General features: G+C 46.1%; 1 protein-coding gene across 4 annotated transcripts in view; it reads right to left on the reverse strand.

Annotated features, from left to right (window-relative positions):
• The window catches only part of LOC121718172 (axin-2-like), a 75,996-nt gene extending 60,933 nt beyond the window's left edge, over positions 1–15,063 (reverse strand). For 2 of the 4 annotated variants that reach the window (XM_042103067.1, XM_042103064.1), the window contains exons 1-4: positions 14,808–15,063; positions 13,510–13,693; positions 13,259–13,296; positions 2,354–2,531 (exon numbers count right to left, since the gene is read on the reverse strand). The gene's annotated coding sequence lies outside the window, so the exon portion shown is untranslated. Of the gene's footprint in view, positions 1–2,353; positions 2,532–13,258; positions 13,297–13,509; positions 13,707–14,807 lie in introns of those variants that run through there. The other 2 variants (XM_042103068.1, XM_042103066.1) reach the window with 2 other exon arrangements.
• Positions 15,064–20,647: the final 5,584 nt, after the last annotated feature.

Raw genomic sequence — 20,647 nt, forward strand, 5'->3', positions numbered from 1 at the left:
CACACACACACACACACACACTCACTCACTCACACACACACACACTCACACACACACTCACTCACTCACTCACACACACACACACACACTCACACACACACACACACACACACACACACACACACACACACACACACTCACACACACACACTCATGCACACATACATACACACACACACACACACACACACACACTTACACATAAACATATGTGCATGCACACTCACACACACGTACGCTGATTCATGTACACACACAAACTCAGGTGGTCCCAGGCTGCGTGATACCCCCCCCCCCATCTTGTCTGTGTTTTATTCTCGTAATTTATCCTCCCCCCAACGCTTCCCCCTATCTCTCTCTCTCTCCCCCTCCAACCTCATCCCTCCCTCGCTCCACAGCGGGCTCAGACACCGGGCCAATCAGCCGCACAATCTGATCTTTTTTATATTTTCTCTCTCTCTCTCTCTCTCTCTCTCCCTCTGTCCTCGGCAATCCCTTCAAACAAGCTTGTTTAATGAAAATACATTCCTGAGTTTCATGGACTTAATGGATTTTCTCCTCGCCTCCTCGAGGATTTGGGGTGGTGCTGGTGACGGCGGTAGCGGGGGAAAGCTTCGGCGGGCAACATTTTCGCCGAGAAGTGCTGACGCCAGAGGAGACAGCATTTCCAGGCGGCCTTCAAGGCACGAGAGAGACAGGCGCGCACATGGGCGGCGGCAGCGCCAGATTACCGGCTCTCCTCTCCCGGCCGCCGGCCACCCAATCCGGCCCCCCGAAAAAAAACATCCCCGGGATCCTCTATTCAAATATTGGAGTAAATCGCTCCCTATTTATAGGTACAACAGCCTTGCGAGAAAAAAATAAATAAATAAAAAAAACAGCATTGACCCAGTGTGTTTGTATACTCGAGCGAGGATCGGGCTTATCCATGACATGCTAGGGCTCACAAAAGTGATAAACGCGCCCATTGTTAAGCTCTCGTGGTGTGGCTTGTCAGTGCTACTCCAAGCATTTTTCCGACTCAGAAAAAGATATGTTTGGATATTATGTGGGAATAGCAGGGGGGGAGGGTGTTAGGGTGGGGGTGTTGAGGGTAAGGAGGGTGGGGGGTGGGGGGGGGGGGGGGTGGGAGTAGAGAGGGAAGGAAAGTAAAGTAGCAAAGGGTGCAGTTTGTGAGGAGGAGGAACATTTAAATCCGTGTGGATATGAATAGACGTTATTGTCGGAGGCCTAAACAAGAGCACCCCCACAGCTGTGCAGCATTCCAGCGTGGTTGCATTTCCATATCGGCCGCAGCCTCCGCTGATTCTGCACGCACCACTCCGCCAAACAAAGCGCCATCAGTACCACCACACCGCAGCGGCGCGGCGACAACAGACGCTCTTCAAAAAAAAAAGAGCCACTCCAGCTCGAGAGGACAGGCAGGCTAAACGATCCAACGAACCAGCGACACAAACAAACGAGCGAAAGCCTGAACATGGGCCCTGGCACCTCTGCGGCTGACAAACCGCACGCGGCATTTTTCAGGGTCTGGTGATATGAAGAGTGACAGGGGCAAGAGCAACAGCGACATGTTTGTCCAAACCACAGGGCCCGCGTGGCTGCCAAGGCAAACGTGCTGCAGCCCCGGAGCTTTTCCCCTGCAACCTGCCAAAGCCCTGTGCTTCACTCGAATCGCTGCGCCGACTTGTGAAAACAATCAGCTCAACGAACAGCTACAAACTTCTAACGCGACAGGAAGGGGGGCTTTGACACTCACTCTCTCTCTTTCTCTCTTGTTCTCTTTCTCTCTCTTCCTCTCTCTCTTCCTCTCTCTTTCTCTCTTGTTCTCTTTCTCTCTCTTTCTCTCTTGCTCTCTTTCTCTCTTGTTCTCTTTCTCTTTCTCTCTTGTTCTCTTTCTCTCTCTTTCTCTCTTGCTCTCTTTCTCTCTTGTTCTCTTTCTCTCTCTTTCTCTCTTGCTCTCTTTCTCTCTTTTCCTCTTTCTCTGTCTTTCTCTCTTGTTCTATTTCTCTCTCTTTTTCTCTTGTTTCTTTTTCTATTTCTGTCTCTCCAAGAAATGTGAAAATGCCACACTGGCCTCGGTGCTCCTCGGCTGAGGGTGAATTGAATTTCCAGGGAATCCAAACGTATCCCTGGGTCAGTTGTGGAGCTCACTGGCAAGAATGAGTCCCCATGAGTGGGAGAAAAAAACCTCCCTCATGTCATGGAAATGACTAGAACCAGAACAGGGGGGGCCTGGCCACAGATAGTGTTTGCATGGCATAGAGTCCACTTCCAGAGTCCATATCACTAATATGATGATGGTACTGCAATAATAGTGATAAGTAGTAGGTAATTGAGGCCAGTTAATCACCTTTGGGCTGGCCCTTTCGTTGGGGCTAGAGGCCTGGCGTTGGAGACCCACGCATCCTCTCCCACCTCGTGGTGTATCCCTCCACTCCCTCCCTTCGTCAAGCGTCGTCTCTCTGTCGTCCTCCTCCGCCATCCGGTTCCGTCGTGTAAACCGCCAGCCTCCAGCTCTGTGATGTTCTCTTAGAAAAACAGAAAGGACCCAGAGAGGGGAAACACATCAGGCAGTTAGATGAGTCATAGGTGCGAGACAACAAGATCAAATGAAAAACATTCTGAGTCACGTCCAACTGCACGGACCACTGACGCTATTTCAGTCTTAATCGTTACTGCGGCGGGGTTGGACAGAGACAGGGCAGTTGCCGGCGAGGGTCAGCCATCCCCCGGTCCCTCTGAAACAGCGCAAGAGCACCGGTCAGGCAGATGAGCCTGAGGGAGAGCAGGGGTGAATCCCCTCGGTAGTAAATCCGGCAACTCTCGGCCGGGGAAGCTTTGATGCCTCGCCGTCAAAAAACGAGCCAAAACGACTCTGAGCTTCATCGTCCAAGTTCAAGAACTGGATATGTGGTCGTTGCGTGTTTCATATTTCCAAAAAGGCCAGAAAAGAAACCACACACAAGAGCCAGATAAACTGCCAGGAACCCTTGATTATTCTCCGCCTGCGGCTTGCTTAGATGCAGATGCATTGAAGGGGGGGAAAGAACGAATAGAAGAGGAGGAGGAGGAGGAGGAGGAAGGAAACAAAAAAGCCTCCATGATAGCCGTTATTAAACTGCATATTTTATAAGCCCCCCCTCCCCCCCTTTCCATTAGAAAGTCAATTGGCAGTTATGCACTCTGCCGGCCGTCCGAGGCTGAGAGAACGTGACCCCTGTGCTTGACCCCTGCGGGTCTTTGAGCTTTCCAGCGTGGACTGGGGCCTGGATGGAGCGCTTTGATTCTCCGGCCAGCTGCATAAGTAAAACCACATTACATTTTAGGAATGTAAATAATAGAAAGTGCTTTTGTGAAAAATTCATTGGATGCTCCGGCGCGCCACATAATTATTTAGAGAGCGTATGTAAATACCTCTTACGACGATGGAGGAATGCGAGCGATTTCCTCTTCAAAGTCCAACCTAGTCATTTGCAGCGGAGATAGGACAGAGCGGGGAGAGTGGACAACTATAGAAACGGGTTTTGCAGTGAACCGCGACGGGAGAACGCAGCCTTTCAAGTAGTCGTGGGTGAGTCTGGAGACTCCACACTCGCTAGGCAGCTTTTAATTCTATTACAAAATAATACTCCTGTATCGGCTTCTCTTCTCTGTCCAAGTCAGCACAAGGAAGGTACAGCACTCCTCCGGATTTCTATAGGTACAATACTACAGATTTACATATAGATAAATACCTTTATAAAATAAGTTGAAGAACATCTAAGAGGTAAATGCACACAAGTCCTAGATAAAGTATGCAGTCATATGCAGAGAACACATGATAAGGTACAATTTTACACACACACACAAACACACACACACAGTCAAGATTGTTTTCCAAAGCATTATGCATCTGTTTGCATTAACGGTGGCAATTACAACGTGTGTGCTGGATTTAGGGTAGTTTAGAGGAACTCTCAACTCAGCATGGACGCCATGATGGATGCGTGCACGCGCACAAACACACATCTACATATAGTAGTTGTTAATGGAAAGAGCCCCTCTGGTGCCAGGCTGGATGTGGTTGGGATGGCTTGAACCATGCCTGGATGTGGCTGCTGCTGCTGGGCCTTGAACAGTGGGTCCATCTGCTGTGTGTGTGTGTGTGTGTGTGTGTGTGTGTGTGTGTGTGTGTGTGTGTGTGTGTCCGCAGCCTTCAGATGGCCCTGCTGCCTGTGTCAGTCCCCCGGGAGATACGCGGGATGAAAAGGCAAGAGAAAGAGTGTGTGTGTGTGTGTGTGTGTGTGTGTGTGTGTGTGTGGGGTGGTGCATGAAAGGATCACACAGAGATTGTCCTCAGCCACTGGCACCAGGGGGAGATCACCAGATCTCACACACACACACACACACACACACACAAACACATTACAAATCACAACCACCCCGCTCCTTTAAAGCCAGTGGGCCTTGATATCATGTAGAGGAGGGGAGGAGGGTTGTATATTGAATCTGGCGTCACAGATAAGGTTTTTATCGTCTCGTTCTTTCTGATATGACATTCAGAGAGAGAGAAAAAGAGACAGAGAGAGAGAGAGATGGAGTTTTCTCTTGATGGATTGGCTCCAGCACAACATTCACAAGCACATATAATTATAGCATGCATGCACAGTTAGAATGGACATGGTCAAACGTGCATCAGTACAGTACATGCCACATAATGTTATTACAGTGGAATATAATATCGCTGTCAGTACGTATCTGCTAAGCCACAAAGTCACTGACCATTGTATTCCCTTGTTTAATGGGCTTGTTTTGTGTCTGTAGCTGTGTGTGTGTGTGTGTGTGTGTGTGTGTGTGTGTGTGTGTGTGTGTGTGTGTGTACATACACTCTGAACATGTGTTTTTCTGTATGCCTGGGTTTGTATATGCGAGCTGAGCTGGTCTGCAGTTTAAAGGCGTCCAGATGGCAGATCTGAGCTTCTCTGTTCGCCCCAAAAGATCTGTTTCATCTTAGCCTCATTGTCCTTGGAGATGGATACCCACACGTCTCTCTCCAACCATCAAACTGACACGCAGAGAACAGCAGTCTCTCCTCCCACTAGCAAAATGGCATGTCAGTTATAATTATCATGGATTCAGCATGAGATCACCTCTGCATTGCGTGATGCACAATGAAACACAAACAAACCTATTAAATCTATTTCAACTCTCAAATAGCAATAAAATGCATGATGATGACAACAGAAATAATTTCGAGTTCAATTGAGTTCAATAATTTTGAAATTAAGTCTACAAACCAGTGAGGGGTAAAAAACAAAGGACTTGCTACCTGCTTTGCCATTCTGTAGCTTTCCATATACATCGGGTATCCATCCTGCGGGATACTTTGCTATCCTCTATGCTGTGCATTGCCACTGTGGGGCTGTTGCATATACACACAGAGACCTTCACGTCTCAGTCAAGAGACTAGCTCAAGCAGTCCGGGAGCATCTTTAGTACATAGAGTGGTATGGTGTGTGTGTGTGTATTTGTGTGTGTGGGGGGTGGGGTGGGAGTGCGGGGTTATAGAGTGTTATGGTGTGTGTGTGTGTGTGTGTGTTGGGGGGCGGGGGTGGTGTGGGAGTGCTAGGTTAGGCAGTCGGCCACATGGCTTGCTCACATATAAAATCCACCTCCAGAAAGCCACGTCATATCTTTGAGGCTCTCCCTAAAACAGTGAGAGGGAGTGGATAGAAGGGAGATCCATTTCCTGTGAACTCGTTGCTGCGCGTGAATACCCCTGTTCTAACCTCCCTGGGAAGTCTGGTGCGAGTCACATTCCGACAGTTCAACGTCTTTTCTCCTCCTTTCATTCCTGACGGATATTTCCACGTGGGTCCGCAGTCGGAGATGTTAAGGGTTCTGACCTGAACCTGAGCTACCTCCTCAGGGCCTCTGGAATGCCGAGGGAGTCGGGACAGTTTCACGACACAATTACGAGGCCGGAAGGAGGACACGAACAAGAACACCTCAAGGAGACGGCTAACCTTCTCACGGTTCCCTCCCTCTACCATGAAGGCAAACGTTTTTGCGGGTTTCCCCATCGAGGTGCGTCGCACACTCTCCACTTCCTACATGCCCTCACCCTCATCTTCCTCCTCTCTCTCTCCCTTCTTTCCAGGAGCAGGACGAGAGGAGAGGAGAGGAGAGGAGAGGAGTCATCGGGTTTGACCTTGAGTCTGAAGCCAGGAGGGAGGGAGAGAGTGAGGGATAATCCCCCCGAGGTTTATTTTCCCGTTGCAGAGGGAGAAAGAGAGAGAGAGAACGTGGAGTGAGTTCTCCACCTCCGGTTCTTTCCTGGAAGGCATTAGCCCTGCAGGGCCCCGGAGCACCTCGCTCAGCTCTTTCTGCCTCCTATCAGCCCTCCAGATCTGCTGTCCCTGACCGCCGCCAGCCAACCTCCTCTCCCCCTAACACCCCCAGATTACGGCGCCACAGCCGGAGCTACATTATTCAACGGGGTGGGAGGGGGGGGCTCCATGTTCTTGGAGAGCACATACGCGCGCGCGCGCGTGTGTGTGTGTGTGTGTGTGTGTGTGTGTGTGTGTGTGTGTGTGTGTGTGTGTGTGTGTGTGTGTGCGTCAGATGGAGGGCTGGGTGATTGCATGCGCACAGTGATAGTGATGTAAGCTGTCATAGCGAGGGGAGCATCTCTCGTGGACGGTTTGCAGTGTGTAAATGAGAAGTGGATCAAACGCATGCAGAGCCACTGAGAGGGAGGGAGCGAGGGAGTGAGGGATGGAGAGAGGAAGAAAGAGAGAGGAAGAAAGAGAGAGGAAGAGAGAGAGAGAGAGGGAGAGGAAAGAGAAAGGGTCTTAATCATAATTTACACTTATGATTCAGGGAGTACAAATACATTTCTCAAACCCACACTACTCATATTTCATTGCCCTTTGCATTTTATTTGCTGCCTTGTTGCCTAATGTTATGTGGCCAAGAAAGACATATTTCATAGAGTGGATTTGAATTGGGGAGGGATGGTGGGGGGTGGGGAGGTGGTGTTAATAAATAAGAAAAAGAGAAAAAGAAAGACAGAAAAAAAAAACAGCCTGGTGCCTCCAACTTGCATGTCCTGCAGTGACGTGTAGATGGAATACAAATCAGCGGGAGGGGAGTTCTCTCTCTCTCTCTCTCTCTCTCTCTCTCTCTCTCTGTCTCTCTCTCTCTCTCTCTCTCTCTCTCTCTCTCTCTCCGCTGCCCCGGTCTGTGGCGCAGCGCTCATTTCCAATGCAAGAACTGTAGCGCAATCAGAGGTCCCCAGCGGATAAAAGGGAGCCGCGCTACTCTGCTCGCTCCTGCGCTAGCTCACTCGCTGAATATTTGCTAATGCCACATTTGCAAGTCTTCATGAACAGAAAGACACAGAGGGAGAGAAAGAGAGAGAGAGAGAGAGATGGAAGAGAGGAGAGAGAGAGAGCAGAGGGGGTGGAAGGAAAGGATGAGGTGAGGTGGGGGAAGTGTGTTGATGAGGAGGAAGAGAGATCTTGTATTTGGTCAAAAAATTATGATTTTGTCTTTGGTGTATGAAACCTCCATCTGAATCACTTTGTAATGGTGAACTGATGGGAGAGGATGCCTGGGAACGGAGCGAGTGCTCGCATTTCATCATGAATCCCCATCTGGTGTCAAGACTATGGGCTGCTGCTCAGGCCTCCTCCTCTGCTGCCTTTTAAGTCTCTCAGCTTGGATTTCACGTCCATTAATTCCCCAATGCAGCTGTGTGGAAACACAACATGTGAGTGTGCACGCAAGCACACACACACACACTTTTGCACACACACACACACACATGCATACACACTTGTGCACACACACAGACACACACATGCACACACACACACACATGTGTGTGAATACATACACATACAAACACACGCATACACATACTCAAACACACACACAAATAGACTTCCATGCCCCCCATAACTCCCCACACTCATAATCATGACAACACGTCCAAAAAAAAGACTGAACCGACCCTATTTCAGGCTTGAAAGCAGCAGATGTAATTAAAAACAATGGGCATGAGAGCATGAGAAATGGCCCCTCCGTCCCCAGCTGATGGGGCCGAGGGGGCAGGCGAGCGGCCTCCTGCAGCCCAGACAGATGCTCAGGCTCTCGGAGAGGTCAGCGTGCTGGGGCAGGGGCTGGGGGGACTGCTGTGCCTTCCTCCAGCTGGCAAACACAGAGCTCTAGCCCCAGGACTGGGGGCTCCGCGACATGATGTAAAATCAACCATTCATTCACTCATCCATCAGCTTTCTCTATCCATCCATCCGTCAATCAATTTATCTATTCAGTCCAGTTAGTGAGTCATTGGCTACAGTACGTCACTAATAGTAATTAACATGAGTCTTATTCTCAGTTTAAGCATGATCATTGGTTGACTATTAAGGGGAGGACAGATGGCTGAGGTTAGTGTTACGATACTAGTTAGTTTTGGAACACATCAAGTACTTCGGACAGTTATTTGGAAGGTGAGGTTGGATTTCCATTCCGTCTGGCGTGGCTATTGATACAATAACTCTGTATGACCTGACTTTTTGTCTGACAGGACATGTTTGTAAACATGAAAAAAATATCACTGTCTGACTTAAACAGATACATATATTGTATATTATTTCACATTTCTATCAAAAATCATTTTTAGGTGTGTAAATAAACGGCACTACTGTTAAGTGGAGCTCTACTTAAAATAGTAGAAATAAAAAAAAGTTCCAGAACCCACAATAAATAATCACAAGTGCTTAATCAGATAGTTTGGCCACTAGCCTATAAGTCCAGTGCTCAGTGTCTGGGCGTGAGGATGGTCACAGTAAGTCTCCATCACCTCATCTAAAGTTCATGCTATTAGATAGAGGTGGATCTCAGCAAATACTCAAGTCAAGACCATACACTATAAAGACTTTGGACAAAACATTATTTGTCCAATCAAAGGGCCAAAAGCCAAAAAATGTTGAAGGGAAAAGTATACCATTCAGTACAACAAAGTAGAATAACACAGCTATGACTGTATTTACATTTGAATAACACAACTATGACTGTATTTCAAATGCTCAGGTCAGATAATCATAAATGTGTAAAACATATTTGAATATGTTTAATAATTGATGGCCTTGAAATATATGACCTATCTCCTGAATGATGACTCCAGGCAAGGACTTCAGTCGAGAGGAGTACGTTTTATTGGCCTGGCGGTGAGGTCTCAGAGATTTACATATCACTAAGAATATTATAGAGACGAGAGAAACTCCAACCACATCCATCTTTTTGATGAAGAATTAACAAAACGAAGGAGACAGACACAATGATCCTCCTCACAGCTAACATTGATTCAAAAGGAAAAGTAGATTTGGTCTATTAGTGGAGACATCTGCAGTTTTGTCACAAATGACTGGATATATGCTCCAGTCAGAAACGCGACAGGCTCTTTCTAAGCTGAGACCTCTTAATTAGTATCTTGGGAAGAAAGCTCTTTGGAAGTTTGACAGCATTGTCATTTTAGCAATCCTAGTGGTAGAAAAAAAGAGACGGCTGCTTAATCTTTCATAGTTTTCTATTCTGAACCATCAGAGACGCCCTTGATGTGGACAGAGAAGATAAGAAGGTCTTTTATATGAATAAAATAATAAATGAATTCTTTCACGGTATATTCTTGGCACTTCATGCAAAACCCTAATACAATCCTGTTATTCAGATGCTACTGTGAGGCTATAGCTTTCCCCCAGTGAAACATCCGCTTGCTCTCCCTTGAAAACCTCCATAGAGTGTGTGTCCACCTGCAAACAAACTAATGAGAGACTGTCCTCCCTGTAATTAGAGCCGGCCCTGTGAGCTCCACCCGGGCAATAATCATCTTTAGCTGCTCAATTAAGGCAAACATTTCAAGCTAGTTCTGGCATTTGCATGGATACGAGTAGTCCGATATCTTCCTTATCTCTGTTCCTGCTTTGTGTGCTGGAAGAAAATTCCCCCAGGCAGCTACTGCAATCAGCATAACTGACAGCGTTTATTACACCCAATCAATTTTTACTTTACTTAATTAGCTGTTTTTTTTGTTAGCCATAAATGAAAGATCTTGCACCAAAAAAAAGGGGGCTAGGCAGTGACTGACACTAAAAGACTTTTAGTGTAGCATAGTTATGGGGAGGAGCACATCCTATTCCACCTCCATCTAAACACTCTGGCTTTGAATCCTCCAGGCTATGTCTGGCTGGTGGCATTTCCTCATCTCCAGGTTAAAGCGTCCACTCTCCCTGGACACCACTAATGACAGGCCTTGACGCCCGACAGCTCTGGGCGAGGAGAACGCCTCGACGAGGTGGGGAGGGAGCGAGAGCGGGGTCGACGTCTGAGGAGCGTCTCCTGGCACCTGTCAGCAGAGCAGCAGGGCATTGTGGGAGATCAAACCGTCGAGGAGACTCACCTCCTCCTCAGTGGCACTTCATGTCTGAGCGTTTACCACCCAAACCCTATGGCTGCTTGAAATATTTGACAACAACGATCACACAACAGAATAAAAACCATGTCTGGAAACTGGACATTCCAGTCCACAAAAAAACAAAACAACTGATTGCATGTCGTGCACTGACAGGTGACGTGCAATTAGCTCACTGTCTGCCCTTGACCAATCTAGACTTTCTTCAGGCATGTCTACCACAACATGCATGCTCTCCTTTTTGACATTACATGCTTTGTGAGCATGCACGCTAACCGCTAGCAAAAAAGCCTGCCGTCTTCGTCAGAACTGCAGCCTGTATCCGTTGCTGTCATGCTAACCCTATGATTTAGTGAGACCCCAGGGCTTGATCAGAGACCCTGCTGAATTCTGGTGGACATGCTCCATGTGCAACACTGTAAGGACCGAATTAGGCCGCTTTGCTTTTAACGGGATAGCCTGGGGTGGTCCATCCTAAAAACCACTTGGAACAGCAACACATGTGCTTGGAGAGATGATACAACGGAAAAAAAGCAGGGGAGTGCAACATGTTTACATCTTTAAAGTTTAAATCTGGTTTAGATGTCATCACACAACATGTCATCTGTTTTCATATTGATGCCAGAATGAGTAAAGAATGACTATACTGGCTTTCAAAAAGAGACTAGAGACATAATATAATATTACACTATCGGTCTACAGAATGCAGAGAAATTCACTGAATCCAATATTGCGTAATATACTTCAGCTACTCTCGATGTTATGCCAAAAATTTTACAACAACAACATCAGAAGTCCAGCTAAAGTGTGCCGATAGATACTTTCTTTTGTGCTGTGACCCAGAAGTCTATTGTATGTTTGGAGTCTACTCTTTTGGATGAAGCCGTCTCAGTATCTGTTATTTTTTTTTATATTGTCTGTTTCAGATATTGCCTTGCATGACTTACTGCATTGTTTCCTTCTATCTGTGAAATTGATAGCCTTGTCAGCATGTGATACCCATCTTGAGCCATGGCAATACCCTGGTCTGGGAATCACATCGCAGCAATGACAATACACTCAGTAATCCCACCAAATTACATTTTTCAGTTGTAAACAAACTGTCTGTGTGTGTGTGTGTGTGTCTGTGTGTAGGTGTGTGTGTATGAGAATCCTGGAGATATGACAAACAACTGACTGAGGTTAGGGCACAGTGCAGCCTCTCAATCTGCCATTCTGTTCCATCCTTGAAAATCCTTGACCATTTCTAATCGTGGCGTGGCTGTCATAAACCCTCTGGCCAATATACAATTGCCTGCTTCCTTGTAGGCTATGGTCAAGGTCAGTGAATTTCTACTTCTTTGAACCAATAAAAGTTTTAAACTGCTCATTTTGAAAGATGACATGTAATGGTCCATATTACCACAAAAATAGAAATCAAAGCATTACTGAGTTGTTTTATTTTTTTTGCTGCGTTGAGGTTTAATCCTCTGTTCTCCTTAGTAACAACAGACCACATGCTGTGTAATCAGTTCAGCCAGCACGAAACAGCTGTGAAACAACCACTGCTATTTAGCCTTAGCCTAGTTACCTTACTTATACTATTTGTTAAACGCCTCTACTCAGTAAATACCTGCATTTTGTTTTACGACATGCCTTTGTGAACTACATTTTTATACCCAAGCATAAAGGATAGGACAGGACTGCCATTGGAAACTGGTACTCCAGTTAGCATTTATCTTGCTAGCTCTGTGCTGAGAACCACAACAAAAGAATTCTGACTCATATCAACAAAGAGTCTTGACTTAGTAAGTAATAAAACAGATGCAACTTCCTTAAATCACATCTCAAATCAGTCCTATTGTATTGATTGTCTTGAGTTCAATGTACAACACCGGTAAAAAAAAAAAAAACACTTCCTGATAATATGTAGCATGTCGCCATAAAGTAGTCAGACAATCAGACATAAAATGAAGATACTTCTAACCTCATGGTAGGTAATCGGTAAGTCCTACTTGGTGTTTGTTTCATATCTCTCCAAATATAGTGATCTCCAATGGTCGTCCATCGTTATGCCTCATTAAGAGGCAGCCATTTGCAAAAGGAAAAAATAAACATTGTTACATATTTGACCGTTTCAGCCTCTCCCCAAGCCAGTAAACATGGTCTTACTATGCTGACAACCTGGATTTCATTTTGAAGTTTGAGGAGTAAAACACATCCACTGTTGGGGGTCAGATTGCTCAAATGGTTCCCCACAGAGAGCCCCATGATCGCGGGACTGAGGAAAGACTCAGAAGGGGGATGATGAGAGGGGGGTGAAAGGGGGGCTAGCAATGCTAAATAGATCTGGCGATGGCATCAATGAAGATTATAATCGTCTTATGAACAGATCCCTCACGAGACTGCCCGATATGTCAAATATTAGCTGTGGGCAGCGGAGGGTTCAGATCACAGTAGCTGCTCTGTTTCTAAAGGCGTGAGCGTAACGGCTACCTGCGGTGCTGGAGAACTGAGGGCGCTCCATTCTTGCGCTAGGTCCACAGGCGAAACCAAGCATTTCCATGGCCGCTGGTGGTGTGAGTAAAGTCCAGCCAAAACAGCAGTAAAAAAGGGGGGTGGATTGGTTGGGGGTTCATTGCAGGGTTTTGTGGATGAAAAGGCCTGGATGGCGATCTCCACGGGAGCAGCTTTCTTAGCGCCTCGGCAACCTATGGGCATTAGCCCATTCTGCACACATATTAAAACCCGCTGCGAAACTTATGTGCTAATTTTCAAGAAAACTTAACGCCCTCATTTTTAAAAAAAAACTTCAATCACCTGTAACCTTCAGTTGCCCCCACAGTTGAGAAAACCACCTGCAAGAATGTTAATGAAATTTTCAGAAACACACCTGCCAACACGTAAGTGACAACAGTGCATATTTTACTAGCATTCCCATCATTGGAATTGCTCTATATTACCATCCTCATAGCAATGCTAATATATTGCTAACATAATTTTACTTGACGCGTGAATATCAGAAATGAAAAGTGACACAAACAATATCCGACATAACAATGACCCCCTACCTGCCTGTCCCGATTCCTCCGCCCCGCCATTGAATTTGGAGTCGAACCATGGCGGCCCCTTCACTACCCCCCGTGATGGCGATGGTCCGTTGGTGGTCTTGGACCAGGCGGTCCTTTGCAAAGCATTGTGCTTCTGGAATAGGTGCGTCCTCTCCTGTTCCTGCTGCAGTTTGTGCTCCATGATCTGATTGGACAGTCAGGAGGCAAGACTTCAGTAGCAGAACATCCCTGTCGTCATGACAACTTGACAATATCCCAGCCAGTAAAAAAAAAAAAAAGAAGTCCAAATGCTTTTAAAGCCCAGCACATGAAAGAGGGTGTCACTCTACTAAACAGTGATGCCAATTTTTTTAAGCGATACCCTCTCCTTTCAAAGCTAATCTCTGCATTCTGGAACCACTTGAACGGGTGCCTGGGACAGTCAAGCTATCTGCTACTCTCGACTAGCATCAACAACATCAGATTGTAAGACTTAAAGGCTTAGAATGTTTTTTCATTTCCGCGTAATACATGCAAAGTTTTGACACTCATAAGTGTCAAAACCAAAGAATATTTAGCAGTAATCAACTTTTTTAACTGAGTGTGCATGTACTTTCATTCTGAAGTGTGGTTCATTTTGCAGACCTAATACATCCATGGAACCCGCGTGGGAACTACGTCATGTGTTTGATGGAACCACCAAAAACTTTACATTCTCGTCTCGTGCACGTCTCCTTGCCTGTCCATATCACGGCACACATCCCAGATTTAACCTATAGTAATCTGGATGCGGTTTTCACAAAGACAAAAAGCGAAGCATAACGGAACGTTTAAAGAAAAAGCATTTCCACGATTCAATATGAAGACAAAAAAGGATCGAACGACAACCTAACAAGCGAAAAACAGACAAAACAGAGAGAGAGAGAGAAAAAATCAAGCGAGCAAAAAAAGGGGGGAAAAGAGAAAAGCAAAGCGCTTGTATTATTGTGCCGTTGTCAGCCATGCTAGTGCCAGCGCAAAACAGATGCATGCGTTCTAAGCGAAGGGGAGCACCTGCTGTGCAGCAAGCTGGCGCCATGGTGAGGTGCAGAGCCGCTCGGTTCCCATGGTCCGTTTCCCAGTACCCCCCTCCACGCTTCCGCCCCGGGAGATGGTGACCTTGGCCATCTCTCTCTGCCCACAGCCCCCACCTCACTCCCCCCCCCCCTGCCCCCCCTCGTCCACTGCCAGGACTGAAAGACTGGCCGGGATGCTGGGCCTGGTCCTCCCCGCAGCTTTGATGCTAATCCTCCCGCATTGTGTGCAGCACGGCCCCCTACCTGGCCTGTCCGGCGAGAGGCTGAGGTGGCCGCGGTTGGCCGCTGAAAGCAGGTGATGAATGGTGGAGACGGGGGGGAACTCCCTCTGAGCCTGAACAGAGCAGGCCACAAAAAAGCCGCCACGAACCAGTCAACTTCAATTTCTTCAGTTTTGGTGGATTTAGAGAAAACAAAACAAAACAAAAAAAATAAAAATGGACAAGCAGTTCCGTTCTTCATAGTAGGGTCACGGTGAAAATACATATTTCGCTGGGTCCTAAAATGGAGGACAAAAAAAAAGATATTCAACGAACTAACCTCAAAGTGGGAATTCACACCAATCTATAGACACATATACACACACACGTAGGCACTCACACAGTCGTGCACAATAAACACACAATCACACACATGCTTACTCGAGAAACCATACCGCAGCTAAGCATGGGGTCTGCATGAATTGATCGACTGTGGCTAAAGACAGCGCCTGGACTTCTTAGTCTTAAAGCGGTAGCATCCCTTTTCGGAGACCACCGCCCTTTTGTTTACGAGTGTAAAAATGGGGCGAAAACAGGTGGTGAACTGCATGACATCGTCTTGACACCCCCTTGTCCCATTACTGGGACTTGTTAGCTTGGCGAAAGCCGGCTAATGAAATTATAGGGGCGATGACACTGAAGCCTTACTTTAACATGGAATTCCCAATCAGTTATCACACGCCACGGTGGGATAGTCCACAAAGCACGCGAAAGAACACTCGAAACACCCCCAAGTTTTCATCTGATCAATAACTATTGTGAGCGGCAGGCTCAAAGAGCGAAAAAATGAATTGTGTATGGATTTCACTTGAATTACGAGTAGTCTTCAAACGAGAGCCGCGGAAGCGTCAGACTCTGCCAATTCAAATTTCTCCCAGCGACACGCTATTGTAAATCCGTCCGAAAATAAATAGCGACGGCGTAAAAAAAAAGGAGTGCAGAAACAGGGGGGGGGGGGGGGAGGTGGAGAGAGAGAGGGAAAAAAAGAAGAAAAATGAGAAAACACAGCCTGCCCATTGTAACGTCAGCACGCTGAGCGCAACCTGCAGGGTGCCAGGTTCTTAAGGGGACCGAGGCATTGAAAGTGCCTCTACAGGGGGGCTTGATGTGATTATCGCCCCCTGCTATGGCAGCGAGAGTGAAGTTGTCTGGAGCCGGAGCACCGCATCTCACGCCGGCCGGCTGTGTGTGTGTGTGTGTGTGTGTGTTTGTGTGTCTGTGTGTGTGTACCCCTGCGACGCAACGTGGAGCGGAGAGAACACAGAACCTCCGACACAGCAGGAGGGGTGGCACACAAGGGAGTCAAAGGGTAGCCCAACTGTTCATTTGTGTGTGTGTGTGTGTGTGTGTGTTTGTGTGTGTGTGTGTGTATGTATGTGGTCAAATAATCTGCTCGTCCACTTGTTCAAACTGCTCCTTTGGTGGCTGCATGGGGGGATATGATCTCTTCAATGTGCCAAAGCCTCTGGAGATGTTTTCTTTTTTTTCTTTGAGGGGGGTGGTAGTGGGTAGCGTGGGTATAGGAAAGCGAAACATCTTTGATTCGGTCGGATCTTCGTAAAAAAGGGGGACATTCTTCAGACCGCACTCTTTGACCACAATCTTTGAAAAGCTGAAAAAGTAAGCGATAAGTATTTCCCCCCACACTTGTCCACTTTTTACTTTGAATGTCTTGGTGTGCCAGGACTAACAGATGCAGCAGCAGCAGCAGCAGCCCATATCAGACGACTCTGAAAGTTTTTGGGCTGTGGCGGCGGTGGTGGTGGTGGTGCCTCTCAGTCCTTACTGTATGCCCGGGCGCTCTCTGTACACTCCCCCCGGAGGCAGTATAAAATAAGACTTCAAAGGGAGCAGAAATAGTTCTGACACAAACTCATTTCCTCATGTTTCAGGGGCAGCGCGAGAGAGGAATGCCTGCCCTACCTCAGAGGGAGACCGACGCTCGGATGCCACTTTGACAGAGGAATTAAATATGGCTCCTTTTGAACTGTGCACAGGGTTTAAATTGGGCAGATGAGAGGGGGGGGTGGGGGGGCAGGGTGTTGTTGGGGCCCCTACAACTCGACTATCAAAATCGCAGAGACGAGGGGAAAAACTCACACTAATTTTGGGAAATGTTAGAGGGCAGTGGTGTGGCTGGGGTATGCTGCAGCTACAGTCTAAACACTGCTGTGAGGTAGACACTGTGGCTTGGGCAGCTCTGAGCAGTTGAACTTGTTGTTTGGGAATAGATATCTGTTTTCACTTGCCAAATAAGAATGCACAAGAATTGTGTTCAATACACTCATCGTGACGTGGACAGAGCAAAGATCTCAGAACCCACCTAAAGCTCAATCACTTTTCACATTGTATAAACCTTGTTACAATAATGCATTTGGTGTAATATTTTGAATAATAATAAGTCACATTGAGACCTTGTATTTTAATGTATCTTTATAGATAATATATTGATACTTGTGGAAGTTATGTATGATAGCTATGTGTGTACAAACTATCTGTCAACTTCTACAGTTACAGGGAGGCTACACATTGACAATTAGTGTGTTACACCGGGTGTGTAACTGAAGAGTTCCGTTCACGTAGTGTCTGCTGCAACATTTAGCGTCCACTGTAATCAAATGGAACTGGCTACACCAGACGTGATATTGGCGCGTACGTTTAAAAAAATTAGACCAGTCTTCTAAAATGTTTTTTTTTTACGCTACATGAACAGAGTAATTCAGTTGTGGACCCGGTGTAGCCAGGGTGTAATACCCTATGTGTATCGGAATAGCTATGTTAGAGGTGCAATGATGTGTAATATGACTTGGTTTCCTCCTGCCTGATACTTGGCTAATGCACTATTGGCCGTGCAGAAGCCTGACTGATTTGTTTTTTGCCGCCACGGGTTTGTTCATTTTTTCTTTAATTGACTTCTTTTCTTGTTACACATTCTATGTAGATCATTGTCAGTGTCCGAGTGTGTGGGGATTGTGTCTGGTGTGTTTCATGGCATTCGGCTGCTGCTTTGTACCCATTTCAAAGCAGACATGAGCCAACACGAATTCAAGAGCATACATTAAAATTGACTATAGTGTGGGGGTGGCTACTGGCTAATAAGATAACATGTTTTTGGTCTGCCAGCTTGGAATTCAATCAAAACACTGACACACTTGTTAATCACAAATTATACACCTGCTAACAGATATCAACCTTCCATGTACTCCTTTTTCTGATGGTTCCTTGCACTGGAGGTCTTTTAATTTCAGGTCTTGTAATGGCTTTTCCCATTTTGCATTGCACACAGACACGCTCCTATACACTCATTGAAAGGGTCTGATAAGCGGTCCTGGTGAAAAACAGACATTAGAAATGGCATCACTTGTAAAGAGCAACTGCCATATACTCTGACAGGAAAGAAATATTCAGCAAGAACAGTCCCACCTAACCGGACATAATGTGCAATCCAAAATGGATGGCAGACTGCTAATCAGATATTCTGTTGTTGCCAGGACAACCCTCACCCTCAAGGGATTAAACCATTCGGATGAAATTGAATGAAATTGATGGTTTTGCTCTTGGTCTGCAGAGTCTGATAATAATTTTAAAACACAGACTTGATAATTACAGTTGCATTTTCATTGGCAACCTTATGCTCCGAACATTGGCAGAATTTGCAGACAATCATTACCATGTACATTTTTAATCAACCCGACCAAAAAGGTTATTTGTCCAGATTCAATCAAATCCAAATGATTAAACCATAAGATATGGATGGGCCTCATCTACAATTAAGTACTGTAGCCTACCTGCAAAACCTATCCCATAATATGCCAGGGAGCTCTTGCTCCTTCCAAGAAAGCAACCATTTCCATCTCACATTACCGAAGTAAGCCTGCTCGAGTCTTCACATGTTTTAATAAAATGCCCAGGGGTAATGTGGGACTTGGAGATTCAGATAGATTTGATCCATAATACAAAACCACGGCAATAATGAATGGGAAATAAATGGGTATGTATTTTTCAGGAGGCCAAATGAAGTCAGATCAAGATACATCTATCTAACTCAATCACGCTCGAAGCCAATATTAGGGAATTCAACTCAAACCGATTGTGTTCATTAGACATTTGCTCGCCCATGATGTCTATCTCTTTTGCTTGTCATTTACGATCAGGGGAGATAAGGGGGGGAAGAAACAGCCTGATGAGAAATGCACTGAGAGTGAAACCAGCGCACAATGAGTTTGAGAGACTGAAAACGGGAAGCCATGGAGTGACAACTGGAGCATGGAGAACCTGTTGAGCGAGCCTCGTTGCAGCATCGTGCCTTTGCATCCTCGCTCTCCATCTACAAAGGCCATGAAAGAGAATCAGTAATTTCCACATGACTTTTATTTTTTAACTCTGACCTATTTTGGTCACAGTAATGCCAGGATTTCTGACACCAAAGGCAGCAGGCTTAAAGATGGAATCCTGTGTGCCTGCCACCAGCTATAGGCTTGTCATATATATATATATATATATATGATTATATATATAACACATCACATAATTAATCATATCACAATATATTGGAAGACAGATCCCTGCTATAGGCAAACACCGACTTTCCTCATAAGACCTCATTTAGAGTGGTGAACAAAATGATTGCCAGTTATAGCCCGAGGACTCCGACTCTGGCTTGGTTGACCTCAGCAGCGAAGGAACGAGACTGATAGTGTCTTCTGTGATTTGATTTAATCACACAATTCCATTATTGGATGATTTATTAGGATATAATAGCTGGAATGAACAGCATTTCAAACTGTCTTTCTTTCTTTCTCTTTCTCATCTCTCTCTCTCTCTCTCTGTGTGTGTGTGTGTGTGTGTGATTGAGAGAGAGAGAGAGAGAGAGAGAGAGAGAGAGCCTGAGTGAGTGCATGTGTGTGTATGGGGAAAGGACTGTTTTCATGGCTATGGCAATTCAAAACAGGATGCTTTTGAAATAATAGTGGAAAAAATGTAAAGGGATGTTTGTAATTCAATCTGGCAACACAACAAGTCTGAAAACAATTATTTTGGGTCCAGATGGAACAAATCATTTCAGAATGTTGAGAGCAGGAGAGGGTTCCGCGCTCAGTTTGGTGTTTGTGCATTCCCATTCCCTGCAACATGAGCATAGATCACCATAAACATGATTGGCACAACACCAGATTATAGAGCCAGAGGTTTGATGACAAAAGGAGTCCTCTCTACTTTGACATTTCCTGCTTCCTCTAGAACTGCCACATCTTAGAAGCGAGTGAAGAATTCTTTCCACCTCAGGTTTTAGTAAATTAGTACACACGGGCTGTGGGAACACCACCAAAACACAGCCCTGTCCTCGCTTGCTCGTCACTTCTTGTTTGTTGTCTCCTACCATTGATTAGCACCGCCTATGAAAAGGCCCAGTAGATGTTAAAGCAATGGAAGAATGTGCTGCTAAACAATAGGACCCCCCCCCCCACACACACACACACCCATGTGTGATAAGGCTGTCCGTGTGGTGCTCAGAAGAACCACCGGTTCTTGTCATGTGAATTGTCTTGGTCTGATCTGAGGCCTGTTTGAAGTGTGCGCTCGCGAAAGCGGCCCTGACACCACCCCACATGGTTCCCAGTGTCCAAAAGCAATCAGGAGGAAACAAACAACATGTTTATGCCAACTCTCCTGCCTCAGACATATATTTTTGATTTGTGGAGAGTGCTCTCTCTCTCTTTCAGTTTCTCTCTCTCTCTCTCTTTCTCTCTCCTTCTCTTACTCATATACACCCTCCCTCTCTCTCTCTCTCTTATTTTTTCCTCTCTGTCTCCATCTCTTTTTTCC

Source organism: Alosa sapidissima, chromosome 9 (genome assembly GCF_018492685.1).
Source record: "Alosa sapidissima isolate fAloSap1 chromosome 9, fAloSap1.pri, whole genome shotgun sequence".
Classification (NCBI taxonomy): domain Eukaryota; kingdom Metazoa; phylum Chordata; class Actinopteri; order Clupeiformes; family Clupeidae; genus Alosa; species Alosa sapidissima.